Source organism: Buteo buteo, chromosome 19 (genome assembly GCF_964188355.1).
Source record: "Buteo buteo chromosome 19, bButBut1.hap1.1, whole genome shotgun sequence".
Taxonomy (NCBI): domain Eukaryota; kingdom Metazoa; phylum Chordata; class Aves; order Accipitriformes; family Accipitridae; genus Buteo; species Buteo buteo.
In genome coordinates this window covers 7896816-7919693 of record NC_134189.1, presented here as the reverse complement: position 1 = coordinate 7919693, position 22878 = coordinate 7896816, and the positions used below count along the sequence as shown (strand labels likewise).

Here is a 22878-nt window from a genome sequence, read left to right as displayed (position 1 = left end):
GTTGACATTTGCCAACAGCATTTCAGTAAAGTCCCAACTGAAAACTGACACTGAAAGGCAGTGGAAGGCTCTTCCAACACCACTGGTTTCCAGCACGTTAGGTGAAATTCAAGATTGATGAACGTGAAGTATAGAAAGGAGGAAAAACAACCCTACCCACAGAAGCAACTAAAAGCTTTAAGTTAGCTACTACTAACTTGGGTAAAGAGATTGTGAAGTACCATCCACCATGATTTCAAAATGTTAGCTCAGTGCTCAGCAGAAATCAAAGACACAAAACAGAATACTAAAGACCACTAGGAAGGGAACAGAGAACAAGAACAGAAACATGTTATTATGCCATACTATATGCAAACATTGTGATCTCACCTTAAGTGCTGCACAGTTATAATGATCACTCCCAAAAAAGAACAGAGAAATTGAGGTGTCACAGAGAAGATTAAAGTGTAGGTACAGACTGGCTCCATTATAAGATTCTTCATATTGGAGGAGAGACAACAGAAGTGAGACTATGAGAATGAGGTTTCCTGAGTCACAAGCGGGAGAGATGGGATGAATTAAAAAACAATTATGACATTTCAGAATAAATGGTTAAAAGATTCAATAAAAGTATCAACTAACATAAGTTTAACAGCAACAAAATACAAGAATTTCCCCCCAAACATAACCGAATTGTGGAACGCATTGCCATGGGATGTTAAGAGTCCAAAGAGCATAAATAGATTAAAAAAAAACACCTAGACAAATACCTGAAAAATACTGTAATCATACCACATTCAGTTGCAGAAAACTAGAAGAAATCAGAGAAATTAATACTACAAGCTTCCTTTGTTTCCTTAGCTCTGAGTGACCACAGACTTAACTTGACCTTTGCTGCAGAACAGCAGAGACAGAGGAGTAAAGCAGAAACAAACTTCAGTATCTGCAATATGGATAGCCACACCAAACACACAGCCCCAGACATGAGAGCTGCTGGGTACGTTATCAAAACAGGTAGTGTTTTTTAAACTGTCCAATAAAACAATTTACTTTAATTCCCAAAATGCTTTGGGAATTAAAGTTTTGCTGGCAGAATGTTATCTCCTCCAAGACCTATTTGCTGAAATTAATTTGAACCTTTACAGTAACAGGAATATAAAGCCCAGGAACAAACTGAAATCACTACCCTCCTTTAATAAGTTTGCGGTTGACTGATGGAAGTTACCTTTCTCCTCATGCAGCCATGCAAGGTTTGAGAACTCTTGCTCAAGTGTTTTACCTGAACACTTGCTTGAAAACTTGTCCCACAACTTCCATGGCAGTGCCATCATTCATTTCAACTCTGTGAATCTTCACATGGCCTGATACATACTCCATGAATTTGCATTACTTCAGAATATGCTGTTCTGTATGTGACACATTGCAACAAGAGTTACAGCACTCACTTCAAACAAAAACCGAAAGTTTCCCTAAGTCACAAACACATCTCATACCTATAAAGATCCATCCTCAGTTTTTAACTGACAATTTAAGTTATTTGTCATTTCAAGAGAAATGTAAGGGACACAGACTTGTCTTGGTTTCTTCCACATTGGCAGTTTTTCCCATCAAAAACTGTTCTAAATGGCTATTTTTCTGTCAGCCAACTCTTGCACATTAATGTATTTGGGTGGTAGGAGTGGAGCTCTTAAATAATTTTACTGAAATGCATCACTAACTATAGAACTGGAGACTGTCATTTACTTCAGTTTCAAAGGAGGATAGTTTCCTATATATGCTGGTTTTGAAGAGCATATTTTTATTCTCTGTTCTCTCTTTTGTTGCTACTTTTGTTCTAGTTGCACCTTTATCTGCCATGCCCTTTTAAAGTATGTCCTTCATTGCTCTGACCTCTCAGAACACAACCCTGTTCAATCACACCATCAGACATCTTTCCTCTCCCACTTCTCAGATTCTTTTCTTGCAGAGTTTTCACATTTTCTGTCAACTGTGACTAAAATAGAGGGCACCACCAACAAAAAACACTTCTTGAGCCACATTAATTTCTCCAAGGAAAAACCATGAAATAGTTGCCTCATTTACATTCAACTGGTCTTTTCTCCACCCATTGCTTTTCTTGGTCAACCACTGCACCAAGTTTGAAACCTGGTGTAAACGTGGATTCAGGAACCCCCAAATGTCATTACAGCAAGATTTTTCAACCTTTACTTCCCAGTTTCCTGGGGAGACTATATACTATTTCTAAAACATCCACAGAAGGGAAAAACCTATCACCACCAAGTTTTACTAGCTACTAGGAGTCTACAAGTTAAAAAAAGAGTAATAGCTCCGCTGCATATAGCTTGTAGAGCAAGAAATTCCATAAGGATTCTGAACATGGTAGAAATTCAGCAGCAAACTGAACAAACACAACTAGTTCAGCTAGCAAATAGTGAATGGTTTTGGCCCAAAGGGTCCAGTTCAGATGATGCCATCTTCACCAGAGCAAGTACAAGATCAGTAGGATCTCTCCTCAGAACAACACAGACAAAACCCTATGCCAGCATTTCACTCAGCAGAGGCCTGAAAGGTTACAGCTGAAAACCACACAAATAAAACTGAGATACTGCTGTCCCCCTCTGTCCCCCTTTCCTTTCACAGTTTAAAATAACAAATATTCCAGGTAAATGGCTAACATCGCAAGGAAATGAGAGAGAATCATTAAAATTATTGATATTGGTCACCACAGATATCAGCTTCTATAGTACTGGATTTAATTATTTATTTAAAAGTTTCCATTGCTACAGAAGCATCAGCTTAACTCACTCCAGCTTCTTCACTCTGTGCACACTAACAGTTGCCAGTGTGCAAAATATGCTTGAGGAGAACCCTGCTACAAGTAATACTGGCCTGTATGATTTGAACCTTGGCATGACACCCATGGAAAAAAAAAATTATTATTTTTTTTTCAAATACTACCCAGTATTCCAAGCAAATTAAACCTCTGCTGTAACGGAGTCAATACAGAAGGGAAGAAAGAGGTGCCTACAACTTGTCCTCTGGTCCTCTTTCAGTTTTATTTCTAGAGCTACCTTTGCTACTTGCGGTGGCACACATCTCTGGAGAACCTCTCATTTGGAGGAAAAGTTGACTCTGAGACTTTTTTCCTTTCCCTTCTTTCTTCTTGCCTCTCCATGGGTATTCAGAGTATCACCCAAACACAACCATCTGCTTCTACACCCACAGAACCCTTCCTGGTACGGGTGCACAACAGGCTGTGCGACACCTCTACTCCACTCCAGCACTTGCTAGAAAAAAGGGAGGAGCAGTCAGCCTGAGTAGTAGTGACTGAGCTCAGCTCACCTCCAGCTCCCCACTGCTGAGACTGCCACAGCACCACCAGCATCCCATGTTGTGCCGTCACCCCCCAGAACATTGTGTGTTCCAGAATTACACTGCAAAACTGATATATCAGCCGAAGCTTTATTTATCAGATTGCATGTTATGCTTTCAGCATCACATTCGGTAAGTTTACTGCAATTCATTACCATCTTGAAATCTTGACATTTTTTGGTACAGAAGTGATTGTTTTTAAACCACTAAAACTTTGTATCAGTCTCCCCTAAATCCCAGCCAATGGAGATGAGCACAAGCAGTATTGTATCCTCTTGGTCAGAGCAGGTTTTGTCATTTACTCCAACAGAAGGTGAATGGAGCCAAAGGAAAGGGAATTAGATTCCATGCTACATGATTAGACTCCATAATGTCATTCTTTTACAGCACATAGCCAGAAGTTTATAAGCACAGTAACAATGTGATCTTCCAGCCCCATCTCTGCCCTAATTCAGTTCATAAATCTTGCGTAAATTAACTCCTGCTTTTTAAAGTTTCCAACACACTAGGTTGCTCTATGGTTAATTATTCCTCATTGTTACAAACCTTAAACATAACTCCTAGTCTAATGTTTTTAAGCTTCAATTTCCACTTAGTGAAAATCTTTCCTATCTGGTCCAAGGGCCCTTCCACTACAGAATTTGTATTTTCCACAACACAGAAATCAAGTCACACCTCCACTGTTTCTAGAACATGTTAACTAGGCTGCTTTTTGACATTTTCACCTGGAAACATCCATTCCAAAGCCTCACGGGGATATTCTCTGAACTATCCCCAATTAATCAATATCCTCCCTGAATGCTTGACACTACTAGCTACCACACAACAGCCACATACACAGGTAAGAAAACTTCCCAGCTTCCATTCATGTGTCTAAATATTATCCCCAGCCACACCACTGCACAAGTGAGCTCTTCTTCAACAGCCTACCAAACTCTCTCATCCTGATTCATTCCCCCCCTGCCCCAAATCACTGTTTTTGAGAAGTTTTTGCCACAATATCAATACAGCTTCACTGTTTATCTCTAGACAAACCAGCTTAGCCTCTATGTGCCATTTGTGTAAAAAAACAAATGTAGCTTCCTACAAAAATTTTATTCAACTTACTAGTGAACAAAGCCCAGTACACTGCTAGTATCTGTTCTATGGCATCTTTAAACAAATGGGTTTAATTAGCTTTTTAATCTAAAGCTAATAGCTAATCACAACAGACACCTTCGTGGAATACACTTTTAACGACTCAGCTCCCATGGGGTGCATTACTCCCAATTCCCAACAACATCCCTGCAATCCAGAAAGTCACTTCACATCTCTTTCACACTGCCAGACAAAGCAACATCTCCGACACATTTAATGCACCCTAAACCAACAACATCCTTCATGTTTGCCAAGTAGTATCCTACATTTATCATGCATTGGTTTGGTATATTGTGTGATAATTTATAATAGTTCACGACAGAACTGCAATAATGCTGTTTAAATGACAAATGACTGCACAGAACACTGCCCATAAGATGCTACCCAAGGATTAATCTAGAAGAAAAATACATATGTAGTAGCTGGTGGAGCTGCAATAGCAGGTCTTTCCATAGTCATAAAACAAGAGGTTTTTACTCTGAATATTAAATAGTTGGTTCATAAAGCTGGTCTAAAACAACTTTAATAGAAGTGTAAAAGTTATCATCTAAAAACTGAATGCTCCTCTCCCCACAGCTGAAGAAGAGAAAGAAAAAGAATAAGTTCTTAGTAATGTTTTTCACTATCATCCAGTTTTAGTAAATGAAAAGTGTTTGTGGTATCTTTCATTAAACACATTAACACTTGTTTCTCATGGCAAATATGAAACTGGATACTGCCAGAGACCTGCACAGGACTCCTTCCCTCCCCTCAACACCATTCTGTTCTACCAATTTTTGTTACTGGGGAATAAAAATCACTTAAATAAGGATTTAAAGGGAAAAAAACCCAACCCTTCTTCCTTTGTTATTAGGGACCTAAAATACCCCAAACCGTGACTAAATATGCTTACCATTTTTTACCCTACGGTATCACCAAGGTTCAAGCATGGTCCACTTAATTTCTAGTATGTTACGCCAATCAACAAAAAGTCTCATTTCCACTGCTCTCTCCCCTTTTATCCAGTTCAGTTCCAGGTTTACAAAACCAGAGCATTTTAGCAACACTCCCCTGCCTCCCTTCATCAAGAAGCATTTCATTTCTAAGAAACAACACACAACAGATATAATCATCAAGAAAATCAAGTTCACTGGAAGACACTAGTCCTTTGCAGAGAAGACAGTTTCCAAAGGCTTTAAGTTGGCTAAAATAGCGAAAGTTATTTCATTTTAAGCATTTCTGAGGTAAATTACATTGCTTGGAGTGTTAATTTCATCATAATCTGCAGTATACATGAAGTGATATAAACAGACTTTTGCATTTAACCAAACAAAAGGTTATGCCCTCAAGACATTAAGCCCCTAAAAAGCAGTCACTGGTTATCAAATGCCAGTAATATGCCAACATCTGGTCTCGTGGGTGCCATAAGGTGATGTTCTTGACACAAAAACAATGTTTCTCTACCTGAAAAATCAGCACCTGTATATTTCACTCGAGTTTGACCTATGAAGAAGAAACCCCTACATATTAAAGGACAAGCCATTGATACCATTTTTCTATCAAACATTGGGGAAATCTGAAAGCATCATTAGTTTCATGCCTGCTCTGTAGAACTCAGTGACTGATGAAAAGCACTTTACCACATCAAGCTTGCGCCACAGTTTCCTTTTACAGAAGAGTAGTAAACCTGTATGCAATCCTTAAATCTTCCTCAGATGCAAGTCACATACCAATATTCCTACAACAGAGATATGGGACCATGCAGCGGATTAAAAAGAAAAAAAAAATGAAGCTATGAAAATCTGAATGCTCAATACAGTAACACTTCACAGCAAAGACTCATGTTGGTGTTTCCTGTAGAGGAGGTTCCAATAAAAGCCATCTAAAACCAAAAAAACTATTTAATAAGAAAATCTAATGAAACCTGGCATTTCCAACACTTGTAGTTTTCTTTAAAATGTCAGCAAGTTGAGATTTGTATGGTGCTCTTGAGCCTCCTGGGTTGGGTTTTTTTTTTCCTCCTTCCTCTGCAAGGGATTAGGAAACTGAGAACTGCTCAGTTCTGAAACTGGTTTACATAAACCAGCCCTAATTAGAGCCCAAGTCTGCTACAGTCAGCATCATGAGAGAACTTCACATTTCTGAGTATCTCAAAGGCCATTATACTGCTAGACAGGACAGATAGAAAGATACACCTATTATTGATCTTCAAATAATTACAGAACAGAACCCATGCAAATTATCACTGTCAATGAAGTGAAATATGACTAAGATTATATGTTGAAATACTTCTGGAAAATTTTCCTGCATTAGTTCTTAGTGTCAGTGCAAAATTTTATTATTGAAGGTAACTACGCAAAACAGCAAAAGGTCTAAAGCTTTTACACCATTATGTAGGGATATATCAGGAAGTCTGCTTTTCAATTAAAGCCTACTCTGGCGAAAAAGTCATCTTCCATTTTAAGTACCACTGAGAATTGCAACACAGATTTTTTTTAATTCAGTCCCAGAGATGCTTTAGAATTTTTAATGCTTCACATCCATGTGATACTTAATTCATAATTAAAGAAACCACAAAGGTGTCACTTCCGGCTCCATACAAGATTGGAAAACGCAGTCTCTCTAAAGTGACCTACAATATGCACAGCCTCAAATGATGCACTTCTATTAGTTTCTCCCTGATGGGGCTTCCTCTCCCCAAGACACTGTTCCACCATTAAGCCAACAGACAAAGAAAAAAACGACCCGAGTTCAGTATCATTTGGCTTTAAAAAGACCACCAAGACAAAAATAACGATGTACCCACTTACTCCATAATAAGAAACACGCTGGCTTATATTTTTCTCTAAAATATTTCAGTATCCTTTTCTGCTCCCAACCCTCCACAGCACCACAACATTCAGGAAGATGCCTGCATTTTCTACTGTAAAACACGTTAGTTTGCCTCTGCCCAATTTCCCTCAGAAGGGGCTGAGAACGGACATGCCACCATGCTGCTTGTCAACATCCCTGCTGCCCCTCCTGCTCTGGAAGGCAACACAGCAGGCCCTACACCATCAATTTAACTCTTCTGCTCACGGGAAAGATGCCCTCAGCAGCAGCCACCAGCAAGTTCACGCTCATAAAAGTTTGCAAAAGTCTGTTGGAATTGATGAGTGCACTCTCTACAAAATATTTTGTCTCCAGTGCTGACACACAGCATTTCCAAACCCTGTCTCTCCCATGGTAATGTTGAATCAGGCAAGAAAACAAACATTTCCACTACCTACTTAATGCTGAAGCCCACCAATTGGAATCTTGCTCTCTTGGAGGATGCAGAAAACATCTAAAGCAGCAACTCTTCAGTAGGCTGACAGCATGATATATCATAGATACTTTATAACCTGATTTCAGTCAGGTGCTTGACATTTACCATTTCATATTGGGTCACCCAAATTTTAACTCCCCAAATTTTCTTGCTTTTCACACGGTCCCGAACAGCCTAGCTTGCCAAGTTAAGACCTCTGAGACCTCTAAACACGTATTTGCATTCACCTCAGAATGCCCAGGGATGCATTCGCTGCCCTACAGACAAGCACGGCTTGTTAGACTGGAATGAATTCATAGTAAGAGCCTGATTTGCACACACAGTAACACAGGTGGTTTTCTATTTGATATAGTGTAGAGAAATAAGAGAGCGAAAAATGCAATAGCAACACCGGTTTAGCCAGTACCCCAACTAGTCCTCCGGGACTGCAAAGCACAAAGCAGGCGCAGCGGCTGTCGTGCAGGGAAGCAAGCAGATGGAGGGAAGCCTAACGTGTTGGCAAAGCTTGGGGCTTGCGAGGCTACGCAGGGAGACCGTACGCAGAAACAGCGTGAAGAACGGAACTGAAGTGCTCACATGGGGACTGAACAGTAAATCACTTTGATGGTAGGGCAAGTGTTGAAGCCAGTCCTAAACCAGAAGGCATCAACCATAAAGAAGGATGTAGGGACCTACTAAAATGCATTAGCAAGAAAATAGTTCTCCAAACCTGTCAATTATAAAAGTGGAAATTCTTTATCTAGACAAATTATGGAGCTTAAACTTTCTATACGAAGTAAAATATGACTGAAGACCAAGGAGACATCTTAATTCAATCATTCATATGAATATTTGCTTAAAGAAAAGATTTTACTATGTACTCTGAGTTGAACTACTTAAAAATACAAAGATCCACTTTCCTTTCAGAAGATAAAACTTCCAGAAAGAGCAACAGTCATATAAAAACTACTAGTGAGTTCAAATGAGAAAGGAGTTGCTGTTAAAATGAAGGTTTCTCAATAGTAGGGGCTATTTAAGATCAAGCAAGTTCTAACCCAGTTGCTCCTTAACAAATTAATTTCAGAGTAAAATAGAGCTGTGGTGCCATTCTGTCAGTGGCAGCTGTGTTTTGAAAGGTTCTTGCCACTCCCTTACATCCCCAGATACTCATTTCTGCACTCCAGAGGTGCCAATACAATTGTTTGCATGACTGTGCTCCAAGTTCGGGTTTCAAGACCTATCCCATTTAAAGGAGAAAACACAAACCAAAACAGTAAATATATCCCAATAAAGTACTCTTTTAAAAATACAGCCTATACAACAACCATCCAAAAAGCTGAAGTCACAAGCTAGGAGAGAAGTAACAGAGACTTCTTAAATTGGATTTCCCCTCCATGGAATAACACAGAGCCACAGCTTCCTAAGAGGGAAAATCATTCATGTCTGGCAAGAAACGGCACTCCTGCTTTCTTCCTCCTCCCCTTTTTCCAAGGCTTCCCTTCCCCAACAAGAAAAAACCCCACCCATGCCTAACGAGTTCTACTCTCCTCCTTAAGAGCCTGGAAGAAGTATACAGAGTGCAAAACCAACAAAAGCTGGAATCACATCTTTTTTTTTTTCTGGTTTTCAGTAGGAGGTAAGATGGAACTCCCTGCAACTTTCACTCCAAACAGAAATGTAGCAAAGAGGGTAGAATATACGGGGGAAAGTAAGAGGAGCACTGGGGAAAGCACAGAACAGAACGTTGTTACCTTTGTTTAAAAAAAAAAAAATCCCCTAAAAGGATTTTCTTCCAAGAGGGGAAAAAAAGAGGAAGGAAAGGATTTGAAGTTTACTATGTTGGATAAAAGAAACCATGTTACCATGTTTTTGAAGTGAATCTCTTGGTCTTGTGTCTCTGTTTGAATAGGTATATATTATGACAATTCAACATTCCAGACAAACAACATAAAACATTGATATGAAAAAAGGCTGAGCTCAGAAGACTAGCTTTGACTCTGTTATTGTTGTGTCTTCCAATTCAATATACATAACACCTGCTGTAATGTGTAAAAACAGCGGAAAATCTGGTGGGTTTACTTGTTTAAAATAGAAATTGATTGCTTCCTCAACAGCCCACTTACCAAAGCATGATTTTTATTTAGAAATGTGCCATTTTCCATAAACACCAGAGATTGCTCTGAGGAGGTCTGCAAGATTTTTTGGATGGAAAACAGGCTATTGATACGACTGTCAGAGACTACATCATCCCAATGCATGCTACCCCAACTCAATTACACAGCCACTGAACAATTTCTGCAGGCACGCAAGTGTTTAATAAAAAAAAAAAAGTATTACACCTACCATGTTCTTTTCAACTTCTCGAATACAAAAAAAATCCTGCACATTGAGAAAAAACAAACCTGTTCCCCCAAAAGACTATGAACAGGAGTTTAATTATGAGACATACAAGACATCTATTGTTAATAACATATCCCATTGGCTTTGATTTACTTGTCTTGGATATTCTTTCATGAAAGCAAATCAGCAAAATACCCAAACATTCTTTTTCAATAAATAGCTTTCAAACAAAACTCCCATTTCAATATTTTCTTCCTAGCTTGAGATAACAGAGCTGCAATTTAAAAGCTCTAAATTCTTTAGACTGCAGGCACAGGATTTAATTCTTGACTCGACAGTTTTACCTACAACATATTTGAAGCAGCAAGGAATCCAGTCCCAGAAGTTAAAAAGGATGCAGTAATGCTATTTCTCTTACACTGCAGCAACAATTCAGGAAGCATCAACAAGCTTACGACCTTAGAAAGTTTCCAGGCAAGATGAACTGTACGAAAGTTAGCACAATAAAAACACTGTAGGTTATAAAGATAGCTAGTCTAACAAGAGCTTTGATCATTTGGGTTCCCCATCTCTTAAGCTTCCCGTAGCAACCTGTTCTACTTCTTTCCTGCTGACAGACTATGTTCATGCTCCTTTACATTACAATAAAAAAAAAACCCCACACTTAAAGGCATTGTAGAATTACTAGAGTAAACCTGTATTAGATTACTGTATGGTGTAGCTCCTAAGGTGAGCACAATAGAAACAGAACTTGAGGAAGAGGTCCCAAGTAAACTTTGGGAGAGTTCATACAGCCAAACCTGCACAAATAGTTTTCAACCCTTTATGCATTCTTCAATCATGAAAATAAACAATCTCATTTAAAGTTTTCCCCTCATCTCCCAAGGGTGAGGGAAAAAAAATAACCCAAAACAAACAAAACCAAACAAACAAAAACCCAAACAACAATAACAAAAACACCAAACCAACGAAACCAAAACACACACATACTAACACAAACCAGTACTACATGCCTGAGCTTATATGCATGTTCCACATCGACACCTGCTGTTTTGGGTGGTTGCTTTGACTGCCTATGACAAACTATATTTAACATGCACCTGTGCTTTTCACCTGTGCTCCTCCAAATAATTCAATCCACAAAGATTGATCCTAAACATTCAGAAAAATTCCAATAGCTATCATTTTAATTAATTCATTACTTTCATTCTACTGGTAAAATTGTCATTTTTTTTCTAACTCTCTCAAAACTAAAAGCAACAAATCTCAAAATACATCCTCACAAAACCCAAGTCCACAAATTCATTAGAAATGTAACTTCTGAAATATGAGAAATGTAAGGAGGAGCTTTAAGTATTCACTCAAATCAAAATACTTGTCTTCATAAACCATATTATCTGTTGCATCTGCATTTGGAAGATTTAAAATTTATATATTTTTCTGCTTTTAAAAATATCTAGAAAGCTATTTAACAACATATTTACAGGAAACAAGTTTTAGAGGTGACCTCCAGGTTTGATACTATTTAGGAATGAGGGAAAGTACTGCAGAGTGTTTTGGAAGTATCTTACCTAAATGACATGAATGTTTGTACTGAATACATGTTATAACATGAAAGTTGCATTCTGTTCTTCAAGGGTGTATTTTCTTTCCCAATATAAAAGAATACAACTATGCTAAACTGTCAGTGCAATCTCACACATCAGTAGCATGTTTTAATGATGGGTTTGGCTCATTCAAGAAATACATAAAAACAACTAATTTGACTGTTGGTTTAGTAAATCTGAAAGAACCTCTAAGATTTCTAGAACTATCTTCACCTGACCTCAGTGCTTAACAAACTTCACACACAGTAAATAGCAGCAGTAAATGCTAAAGAATCATAAGGATTAATACTCCAGTACAGAAACTATGTTCGGTTTTGTTTCTAAGTTTCTAATGCTCCCAGGATTTTAAGAAGATTATACTTTCAAGTGACACTACCTGGAATCCAGTCAATTTAAAAAGAAGCAAAATGGATTTACATTCATTTCACATTCCTCAGCTATCCTAATCCTTCTGACAATTTTTACAGTTTTAAGAACCTGGCTGCAGTAGAAGCAGCAAAGTAACTACTCAGAGAAGAAAAAGTAAACAGACTAACAATTTATTTCATCAAAACTTCCTTGCTTGTACTAATACTGGATAAAATATTTCTTGACAAAACCTTGATTACTATGTTGATGAGCATTTATGTAATTTTTTTAACCAAGTTACTATAAAAAGCACATGCACTCTAGAAAGACAAAGGAAAACCTTTTTTTTTTTCTTCTTTCAGAGTGGAACAAATTACATCTTCTAAAAGTTGAATGTCAATGGCTGGAAGCCCAAATCTGTTTCATCTTTCAGCATAAGGACAGGAAGTAAGGTCGCTGTCAGCTTCTAATTGAAAACATCGTCAAACCAGACTTCTGCTCTAGATCAGGATTTTGTTCTGTGACATGCAATTTCTATCCCAATGTATCACACAAGTTAGTCCCAATTCAGCACCAACTCCAGGTTTAAATACAGACATCCACTGGAGAAGTTACTTAATCAGAATCCAGTGTAGCTGATAAACAACCATCTTCCTCCTACTCAAAAAGTAACATGATATTAGCCCAGAGGGGTCTGCTATATAAATGCTTGGAGCTTTGTCTCCAAATAATGCTGAACTGAATCATCGTGGCTTTGTGGTTGAGCAGTGCTCACTGCAACCTGCATATATGAGGTGGAATTTATTTACAATAGAATTACAGGCCACAGGAAAAGGTGAGACAGGCTCGACATCTAATCAAGTTCACATCCAACTAGAAGAATAAACAGTCCTTGCACCATGCTGCAGTATCAAACAATTGCCTTTAAATGAGGAAAGAACTTTCACTTACAGAGTATCCACAAACTAGTTCCATACACTATTGGCTGGAGAGCAAACAAAAGGAGACCCTTCCTCTCATGTAAGAAATGATACCAGTTTGATTTTCTTACTCAGTATGAAAACACTCAATAGGAAATTCAGTCCAAAATGGTGTGAATTAAGAAAAAAATGAGCTGAAAACAAAATCTGTAAGTGCATCAATACTACTTCAGAAAAAACATCTATACCTGTATTGTCTACCTGTACTATGGGACCATTTATTTTCAGGTGCATTTACGGTTCTCAAATATATCTTACCAGGCACACAAGAGTTTTCTACTAAAACTGAGCCAAGCTACCCCTTTAGAAAATGCCCTATGCAAGTGCCTCGGTTTCTTCTGCGTAGCTCGAGGGCAAGCTCTAAAGAGAGGATGCTCAAGTCAAATACACAGTGGGGCCATGAAAACCTCCAACTTATCAGTATCAAGCAGCCCTCTTCTTACCACAGCACTTCTCGGCCTTCCACCATCAATACCCTAAGTCCATATGCCCAGTTTCACCCACTCCTACAGTAGCCCTAGCTCCTAGCGTGCTGTTCCTTATTTCAGTATCCTCCTGATCAAAGTTCCCATCCTCCCTCTCCCACTCACCCTGCCATACCAACCAATTTCAGATAAAGGGCACAAATAGAGCTCCCCACTGTCTTAACTGTCCGGAAAAGCTTTGTCAGGACACACTCGCTGCAGAGCGGGAAGCACTGCACACACCTGAGCAGCGGCCAGCAAGCGCACAGCTCTGGCCAGGACATCCGCGCTGCCCTCCCAGCGGGTACCAGTCTCGCCAGGAAACTCGGCCACTTCCCAGTCACCAGGTGGGACACCCGCTGTTGCTCAGCTGCTGAAGGACAGAAGCTTTGCATCCTCCCTTCAACCGAGACCCCAGCCATGTGCTGCAGTACATACAACACAGGCAACTGAAAGATTTGGTCTACTGCTAGGTATTTGCTCAGTCTCCCCATTATCTTGCATCGCCTAGGAACTCTTCCTTCCACCATCCCTCCCTTCGCTAAGGGCAAAGGTAAATCCTAAATTCTGTGCCAAGATGAACAAGTTCCCAGCCTGCCCAACTATATACATTTCATAGAAATATCAATAAAGTGTTTTGAGCACTAATACTGCCTCTCTTTCCAACCCACCTATTAGATATACAAATGCTAATAATTCAGTTGACGAATAAAGGTAGGAGATGCAGAATCACATCCACACCATTTACTTGTACCTGTCCTCTCAGTGATAACCTATGCAGTACTGTAAAATGCTTAAGAAACTGAACTTGCACAGAGACTAACAAAAAAATTAGTGTGTTCCTCCTGCCCACTATTACTAAGGATAAAGTCACTATAGCAAGACTTACAAAATATTATTTGAAACCTTACAAAACTGTTAAGCCTAAAATCAATCATTCAGAAGTTAGGAAGTATCATTACTAAGGCTACCTATGAAATCCTAATTTAGCTTTTCTCTGCATAAACATTATGACACAGTATTTAACAATACAACCACAAATTGTTTCTTCACTTGAACAGCACACCAAAGTTTTCAGTAATGAAAAGGTATTGGCCCCAATGTTGCAGCCTGCACATAAATTACATTATTTGTAGAATCTCGCAAAAACAGAATTGCAAAATATTTCAGGTCATCCATTCCATCCTTTTATACTGCTGTGGAATCACTGTTGCAATCCACTTCTGTTAGATTATTATACAAGCTGTTCTTACAACTCCAGTGACAGATTACATTATTGCCCCAAACCATGTATTTCAGGGTTTTATTATCCCCACTGTTAGATCAGCAGTTAGAAAACCTGTCTTGTTCACTGCAATTCAAGTATTTTACTTCTCTTACTCAACATCAACAACTGTTTATTACACTTCTCTTTGTATTTATCTTTTGTATGTTTGAATAAAGTCCTGTCCACCTGTTTTTCTGTTCTAGATTAGGCAACCCCAATATTTCTGTGATCTAACTCTCTCCAGTAGCCTGTCTCTTCCTTGAAGGACAAGGTCCCAAACTAGACACAGCATTCTAGCTGGAGCTCTTCTGCCACTGAAGAGAACGAACAAGTTATTACAGAGGATATGCCAAAGACCACAACCCACGTGTTCACGAGATCCAGCACCACTGTGATCCTGTTGAATCACATTCTGTTTGTGATCCACGATAAACACCAGATCCCTTCATACAGCACTGCTGCATTGCCTATTCCCTATCCTACAGCTGTGCAGGTTTTCAGCCCCATCAGTATGATACTATTATGCACATGCCTTACTGAAAATCATCTGGATTTTCAGGCCCTTTTTCTATATTTCCAGCACTTCTCCCTCCTCCTCCCCTTACTCGCTGGTGAAGCTTAGCATCTTACTTCTATTTCAAACCACAAGCCCAGACATACTGTCTTGACTAGATGGCTAAAGCCAATTCAAAAATATACACAGGGAATTAATTCATAGAAGAGAAGCCTCTCTGTATCAGAGAGGAGAATGGAAGAGGACTAAAAGGATTAGAAAACAGTTTGTGTGTGAAGAACAAGCAGGTAGGGGATGTAGGCTGAGACTGCTAAAACTGGAAGTGAGCAACAAACATCAGCAAACATAAATATTAGTACATCTTATGAAGATTTGATTTAAAAAAATCAAACAAAATCCTACTACACTTTGATACAGCATAGTACATCTTCCCATCTACAAAGCTAGTTAACTCTCACTAAAAAAGTCTTAATATGGTAAATGCATACTGTTACACCACCATTTGTTACTTTCTATTTCCTTACAAATAGTTCATTTCTTACACTTCTTTTCTGTGGATTCAAGATTGGTAGACTGGTTTATCATCCGCTGGATCTTTATGATTCTAAAGACAAGAGTCTTTGGTTTTCTGATGAATTTTTCTTTTTTGCTTACTGCTATTGCATCTGAACACTTCATACTATTTTGAAAATCAAACAAGAAATTACATCTAAGAAATTACATTTTACAACTGGTGAAACTAAGAAACAAGGTCAAATTCTGAGTGCCTAATTTGAAACATTAATGAGTATTTAGAATTACAGACACAACATCTATTCAAGAACAGCTTCCCTTGACTTTCGGCTGAGTGCTTGCAGCTGCATTTCTGCAACACAGATCCCAGAGGTCTCATGTCCGGTAAATGAGGAACACACAGCTAGTGACCACCTGTGGGAAGCTTGGTTTAAGCAACTTGCTCACATCACTGAAACTCCGCAACAGCAACACAATTCAGTTGTCTAGGACAGCATTTAATTACATTAACAGTGAAACCTTTACTCAAACTTCCCTTTCCCTCGTCTCATTGTGCTGGGTTGACCCTGGCTCGAAGCCAGGTGCCCACCAAAGCCGCTCTATCACTCCCCCTCCTCAACTGGACAAGGGAGAGAAAAATATAATGAAAGGCTCATGGGTCAAGGTAAGGACAGGGAGAGATCAATCGCCAATTACTGTCACAGGCAAAACAGATTCGACTTGGGGAAAACTAACTTAATTTATTACCAATCAATTAAGAGTAGGATAATGAGAACTCACCAATTCTTAAAACACCGTCCCCCCACCCCTCCCTTCTTTCCAGGCTTAACTTTACTCCTGATTTTCTCTACCTCCTCCCCCCACAGCAGCACAGGGGGATGGGGAATGGGAGTTGGGGTCAGTTCCTCACACGTTGTCTCTGCTGCTCCTTCCTCCTCAGGGGAAGGACTCCTCACACTCTTCCCCTGCTCCAGCGTGGGGTCCCTCCCATGCGAGACAGTCCTCCACAAACTTCTCCAGTGTGGGTCCTTCCCATGGGCTACAGTTCACAAACTGCTCCAGAGTGCGTCCCTTCCATGGGGCGCAGTCCTTCAGGCACAGACTGCTCCAGCGTGGGTCCCCCACGGGGTCACAAGTCCTGCCAGAAAACCTGCTCCAGAGTGGGCTCCTCTCTCCACAGATCCGCAGGTCCTGCCAGGAGCCTGCTCCAGCATGGGCTTCCCACGGGGTCACAGCCTCCTTCAGGCATCCCCCTGCTCCAGCGTGGGGTCTTCCCCGGGCTGCAGGTGGAGATCTGCTCCCCCGTGGACCTCCCTGGGCTGCAGGGGGACAGCCTGCCTCACCACGGTCTTCCCCACGGGCTGCAGGGGAATCTCTGCTCTAGCACCTGGAGCATCTCCTCCCCCTCCTTCTTCACTGACCTTGGTGTCTGCAGGGCTGTTTCTCTTACATGTTCTCACTCACCTCTCTGGCTGCAGTTTCTGTGCTGCAGCAACTTTTTTTTTTCCCTTCTTAAATCTGTTATCACAGAGGCACTACCACTGCCGCTGATGGCCTTGGCCAGCGGTAGGTCCATCTTGGAGCCGGCTGGCATTGGCTCTGTCGGACATAGGGGAAGTTTCTAGCAGCTTCTCACAGAAGCCACCCCTGTAGCCCCCCCACTACCAAAACCTTGCCATGCAAACCCAATACACTCATTCATTTCACACCTTTGAACATCTGCTACAAAAGGAGCAAGAGTCCCATAGTTAACTTCTGCATTTGCTATCCAACACCCATTTCTCCCCAGAGCAGGATCAGTTTTGTACACTGAATGCAATGAGGGTCCTTTCTGCGTGTGGGTATGTGTATGTACAGATATTTACACGCAGGTGCCTATATAGCTACAAATACAACCTATATGGATATACACTTTGTGATCGTGCGAGTATAGCTGTACCATAAGCACAGCAGTTTAAAACTGTACAGGTTATTATAACATCAATATTTCCAACTTGTTGATTTCCACCTTTGCAGTCTTCATGTGCCACCACAATTTCTGTGGAGAAGATTTTCTAGTTTTTAAAACAAACTCTGAAATATACTTCTGTCACAAGGCTGAAACATGCACATTCACAAAATGTTCAAGGAGTAGCAGCAGATTATCATGCTCCTGGCTGAGAAGAGAAAAGGGCAAATACTCTGAAGCCCTGAGTTCTGTGCCAAATTCTGGAGAAAGTGTCCCAGAGCAGTGGGCATACACCTCCCTGTTCCTAAATTCCAAGCTTGATGCTTTCAGCCACATCTCTTCCAGACTTGGCTCAGTCCCTTATCTTCCCTACTTCTTATTCTTCCTTTCAACACTGTTTTCTGGAAGTTTATTTTCCTTTTTTAAACCAAATCCATCTGTGTTTCCCAGTGCACTTATCCTACTACCAGGCTGCACTGCTTATTTCTTCTAGGATTAATTTCTGCATTGCAGTTTCCTTATCCACAGACCTATTTCCCCACTCCTGACCTAAAGTCTTGCCTCCTAGTCTTCGTGCCCTGCCAGTTCCAGTTTCTTTCATCTCACAAACCCTCTTGCAATTTGTGTGTCTCTTCCCCTCCTACTCCTACAAATCCCAGGTTTCTGCACACGTCTCATCAACGAGCAGAACAGTGACTGGAGAAGACCCATAGACCCTTCTCTTACTCCTGCTGCCTAACTAAATCCAAGTCCCATGCTTGCTCCTTCTGAAAGCCTTCTCTCCATCTTCCCTCTTGGGCCTAATGCAACCAAGTACCACCACACAACACCACACCACAAGGTAGATGCCCAAGTTCTGCTAAAGACAGTAAAGCAATCCATTACATAGCACAGACACATTCTTAAACAAAAGGCAGGCAGGTGCCAGGTCTCAGTCCTAAAGCTCAATCTGCTCCTACTTCTGCAGCAGTTTAGACAGACTTTCACAGGGAAGTCCAATATTTCACGTATCATTTCGAGCTACAAGAAGCACGCTTAGTACATCTGCCCAGGTGGCACATAGGTGCCCTGGTCAGTATTAATAGGTAGGTGAGGTTCCATGAGAACAGTCTATATCCATCTCTGTTTTAGCATCCATGTGTGTTTTAGCAGACAAAAAAATGCATCTCTATCACAGCCATGCGTGCCTAAATTTGGTTGTTACAAGCTTTTGAAAAAAACCACTTTCAAAGCAGCAGCAGAGAAAACATCCCCTTCAGAGCAGACACAATCTGCCAAAGTTTAACTGCATGCTCCAAAGCATAAGGGTATTAAAGTTGTTCAGAAAAGAAGCTGGCAGAACTCAAAGCAGAAACCATTGTTTTCCTCTTGCTTCAACATCAGAAGTAGCTGAACTCTTTCAACTGACATTTTGCAAAGAAAAAAAAAGCTTCAGCCCATAGCAAAATGCACAATTTATAAAAGTTCAATTGAAATAGTTAAGTTTGTTCTGAACTCCACTGCAAAGCAGTATTGTTTCTTACAAGCATCTTATAACATCTTACAGCTTTAATAAGAGCTAGCACGATCAGCCCAGTCTATCATTTTCCAGTATTTATTCTGTGCATTTTACATGCAATTACATTGATGTAATCAGTGATGTGAGTACTGCTGGTCACTGGTATCTTTTCCCCATCTCATGTGTTAGGAAGAAGACCCCACTAATCCATCGCTCTTTGGAAAGTTTTCCCCTTAGTCTTCCAAAACAGCTGTCTCCAATAACATCAACAGCTGAAAACACAGCACATATAGGGAGTGTCAATCAAATTTGTTATTGAGCTCATGTGTGTTTAGCAACCACTAAAGAAAAGCACAGAAATATATGACTTTTACAGGGATAAAAAAAAAGACATCATATCATGCATCTCCAGAGTGCAAAACTGGCCATGCTGACAAGGACTCCGCGAAAACGTGATTCTTGTACGTGAGCCAAGAAAGAAATTAAGTCTGCATTCTTCATTTAATGTTACCATTTGACTTAACTTTGGGGTACTACGACAAAATCTAGAATACAACTTGTGCTATTTCCTGATGGCTTTTTACTTATACATAGGTTCCCATACACACTCTATTTAATAACTCTTATGCAATTAGTGTTATTCATGCTGTATGCCACAACAGGCCAGCCTGGAGACATACTAGTAGTTAAGGACATCATCCATAATGACTCTTACGCAATTAGTGTTATTCATGCTGTACACCACAATGGGCAAGGCTGGAGACTCACTGGTAGTTTAGGACATCAGCCATAAACAGATTTACTTTCAAATGAAGGAAAGCCATGTCTCCCACAGCTGAAGCGAGGCTGTATTATTAAGAAGTCTATTCTGCCTCACTTCTCTCCCAAGCAACTCCCCTCCCCACACACACATTCTGAATTGAGAAATAAGAACTGGGTTGTCAGAACCTGCCACTTACCACAATCATCAGCTTCCCAAGACCTCTTGGAAAAGATTTGTGCTGCAGCAAGAATCACTGCTCTTTAATGTGTCCAGTGCATGAAATCTATTACCCAAGGTAGGTCAAAGCTGTTAAACCCTACTTTGTTAAAGGCATGCTATATTTCAACTCCTAGCCCTGCCTGAGAAATCCAAGACCTTGCTTCACAGAAAACAAACGTCACTCACAAAACAGACACAACTGAACAAAAAGCTGCACTGTCCACTAGCTTGTTTAGCATTCTAACTTCTTGAAAGAACATGCAAACAAAAAACACATTTCCTCTGGCAAGACTACAAGTGTAGCTTGTAGACACGAGGCTGACATAAATAAAGCAAGCACAGCACAGAAAAGCAGTCTTAAAGGGAATCCTCCAACCATATGGGTCTTCTGTGAAAATGAACTGGAAGCAAGCTTGACAAGCTGAACTGGCCACAAGAGACACGATGCCAACTCAAGTGTCTGCAACACACTCATGCAATTAAGTTGAATAAACAATATCCTGCAACTGTCCCATAAGGCAGCTACATCTGATTCCTTGCCTGACCTCCACAACTTCTCTTTGGTCCTTGAGTCTCTGAGGAAACTCACTGCAGACTTTTCCGAGTCTGGCACATAGCTCTCCTCTCTCCCATGAAAACAGCGTAGCAAGACAAGATAAATCCTCCTGATTGTCAGTGCGGGAGTTGCACAGATTGTGCAATGGAACAAAAGCAAAAACACAGCCTGGGCTGAGCAGTAAGACATTCACAGAGCCTGACCAAAGCCCTAGTTCACAGAGGTGCTCAAATGCATGCCTACCTTTAGCACACTAGCAGCCTATCCACATACTAAGAGTTCAGCATCTGCTTAATTGTGGAAGCTGAAGCCCTGATTCAGCAACATGTGACTTCAGTGGGAGCTGGATCAAGCATTCCAAAACCCAAGTTGATTTACTACTAAATTTTCTTAAGTACTGACATTCACTTCGCTATTTCAGCTGCAAGCAAGTGGCTCTAACAGCCATTCCACTCTTACTGTATGCCTCTTCTGCATAACTCAAAGCTGTAGGAGCTTGTTCTTACTGTTCCTAAACTGGTCAAGGCCAAATGGCACTGAAAAGCAAATGAACTGCACCCAAGAGAGATTCGCAGGGAGTTGTAAATCTGTTAAGCAATTAAGTGAATGTTGTCCAAGCCTACCGCTTGTATGACCAGTACACATCTCTTCTGTTTCACACCACCCATCATACCATCAAAACACTTCAAGGCTAAAGATTAGGATAAGGGCTGTGTCCTAACTTTTTAAACATTATGGGCCCAAGACAGAGAAATCGCACTCCTGTCATGCTTTTTAATAAAGCATTTCAACTTAACCGAAAAGGAACAAAATATTCTTGTTCTCTGCAACCTGCAGTCTTTAAATCTCTGCAATCAATGGACCATTTCTAAGATGCCTATGAAAAGCATCCTCTGAAGAGCAAGTTTGCTCTTAGTATGCTAAAGTTCATTGTACACGATTCACATGCCCAGTGGAAAGAGAAAACATAGAGGACTCACAAATCAAAACAGCTTGAAGGCTCCTGCCGTAGACTGAGCAGGAAAGCATCGCTTTGGGCGAGATCTGTTGTCTCCGAGTGCTCTCTTCCAGCAGCCCAAACACCGGTTAAGTTACATAATATTTATACTGCTGTTTTTAAGTTATACAAGAATGCACAGCAATCACACAAAAGTTTACAGAAATCCATAGCAATATTTAATTAAGAGCTACTAAGTATTAGACAAACAATTAAACAAAAGCCTTCACTGCCTTACTATGAAAATCTAGAAAAAGAAACCCAGCCATTCCATGAACCTCAAAGAGGCAAAAAAACCCAAGCAAATCTCCAGCTTACAAACCTACTGCTTTGCCACTTCCTATTTGTATGCAAAGCCTGTTCTATTTAAGAAGAAGAATCTCTGAAGCTTACTAGAAATTATCAACTTTCGCCTAGGCTGGAAATGGAACATCTCTTGTTGGCTAAAGGGAGCTAGAACAGAGCATAACTTCCCTGAAAACCTAACCAGTCACCAACAAAACACAAACTACTTCCTGAAGTGGAAATCAAGTATTATTAAAAAGATAAGCATGTTTTATAACACCAAGGCTTCTTAAGCACCCAACAAAAATCACCACAATTCTCGTGTTTAAGTAAGAGTCAACACTAGTTGGTCCACTTCATGAAATAGATCAATGCAGGTTCTTATCATTTCTACCACTTACCAACAACTTACTGATGTTGATAAAAATATATTACTTTATACCTGTTTTCCACCAAAAAAACCCAACCTATAGTCACAGCAAAATTGTCCCTTTCTATGAAAAGGTAGTTGCATTTTTTTTAAAAGAAGTATTAAAGATAAACCACAAGGTGCTATGGGAGCAGAACCGAACGAGACATCTTTGTGATTAAACTGTCTGCTTAACTAAAGACTAATTTTGGTGTCTAGAGCCACTAGAGAAAAGAGAGAAAAAAAGGGGGTCACCGATTCCTGGCTATTTTGAAGTATCTACCGAACACACCACTCCCTGAAGCCCAAACCGTCTCTCCACGCACAAGTCGTGCCCCGGCTGTGCCTGGAAAGTAGCATCGTGCTTTTGGAGGGGCTCCCACGCTTCCTAACTTGAAAGGCCAACCAGGCTGCCCT

The 22878-nt window shown here is 40.3% G+C and overlaps 1 protein-coding gene across 2 annotated transcripts in view; it reads right to left on the bottom strand.

Moving 5' to 3' along the window:
- Positions 1 to 22878, bottom strand: part of KIAA1549 (KIAA1549 ortholog) — a 152682-nt gene that overhangs the window by 129039 nt on the left and 765 nt on the right. The window lies entirely within an intron of this gene.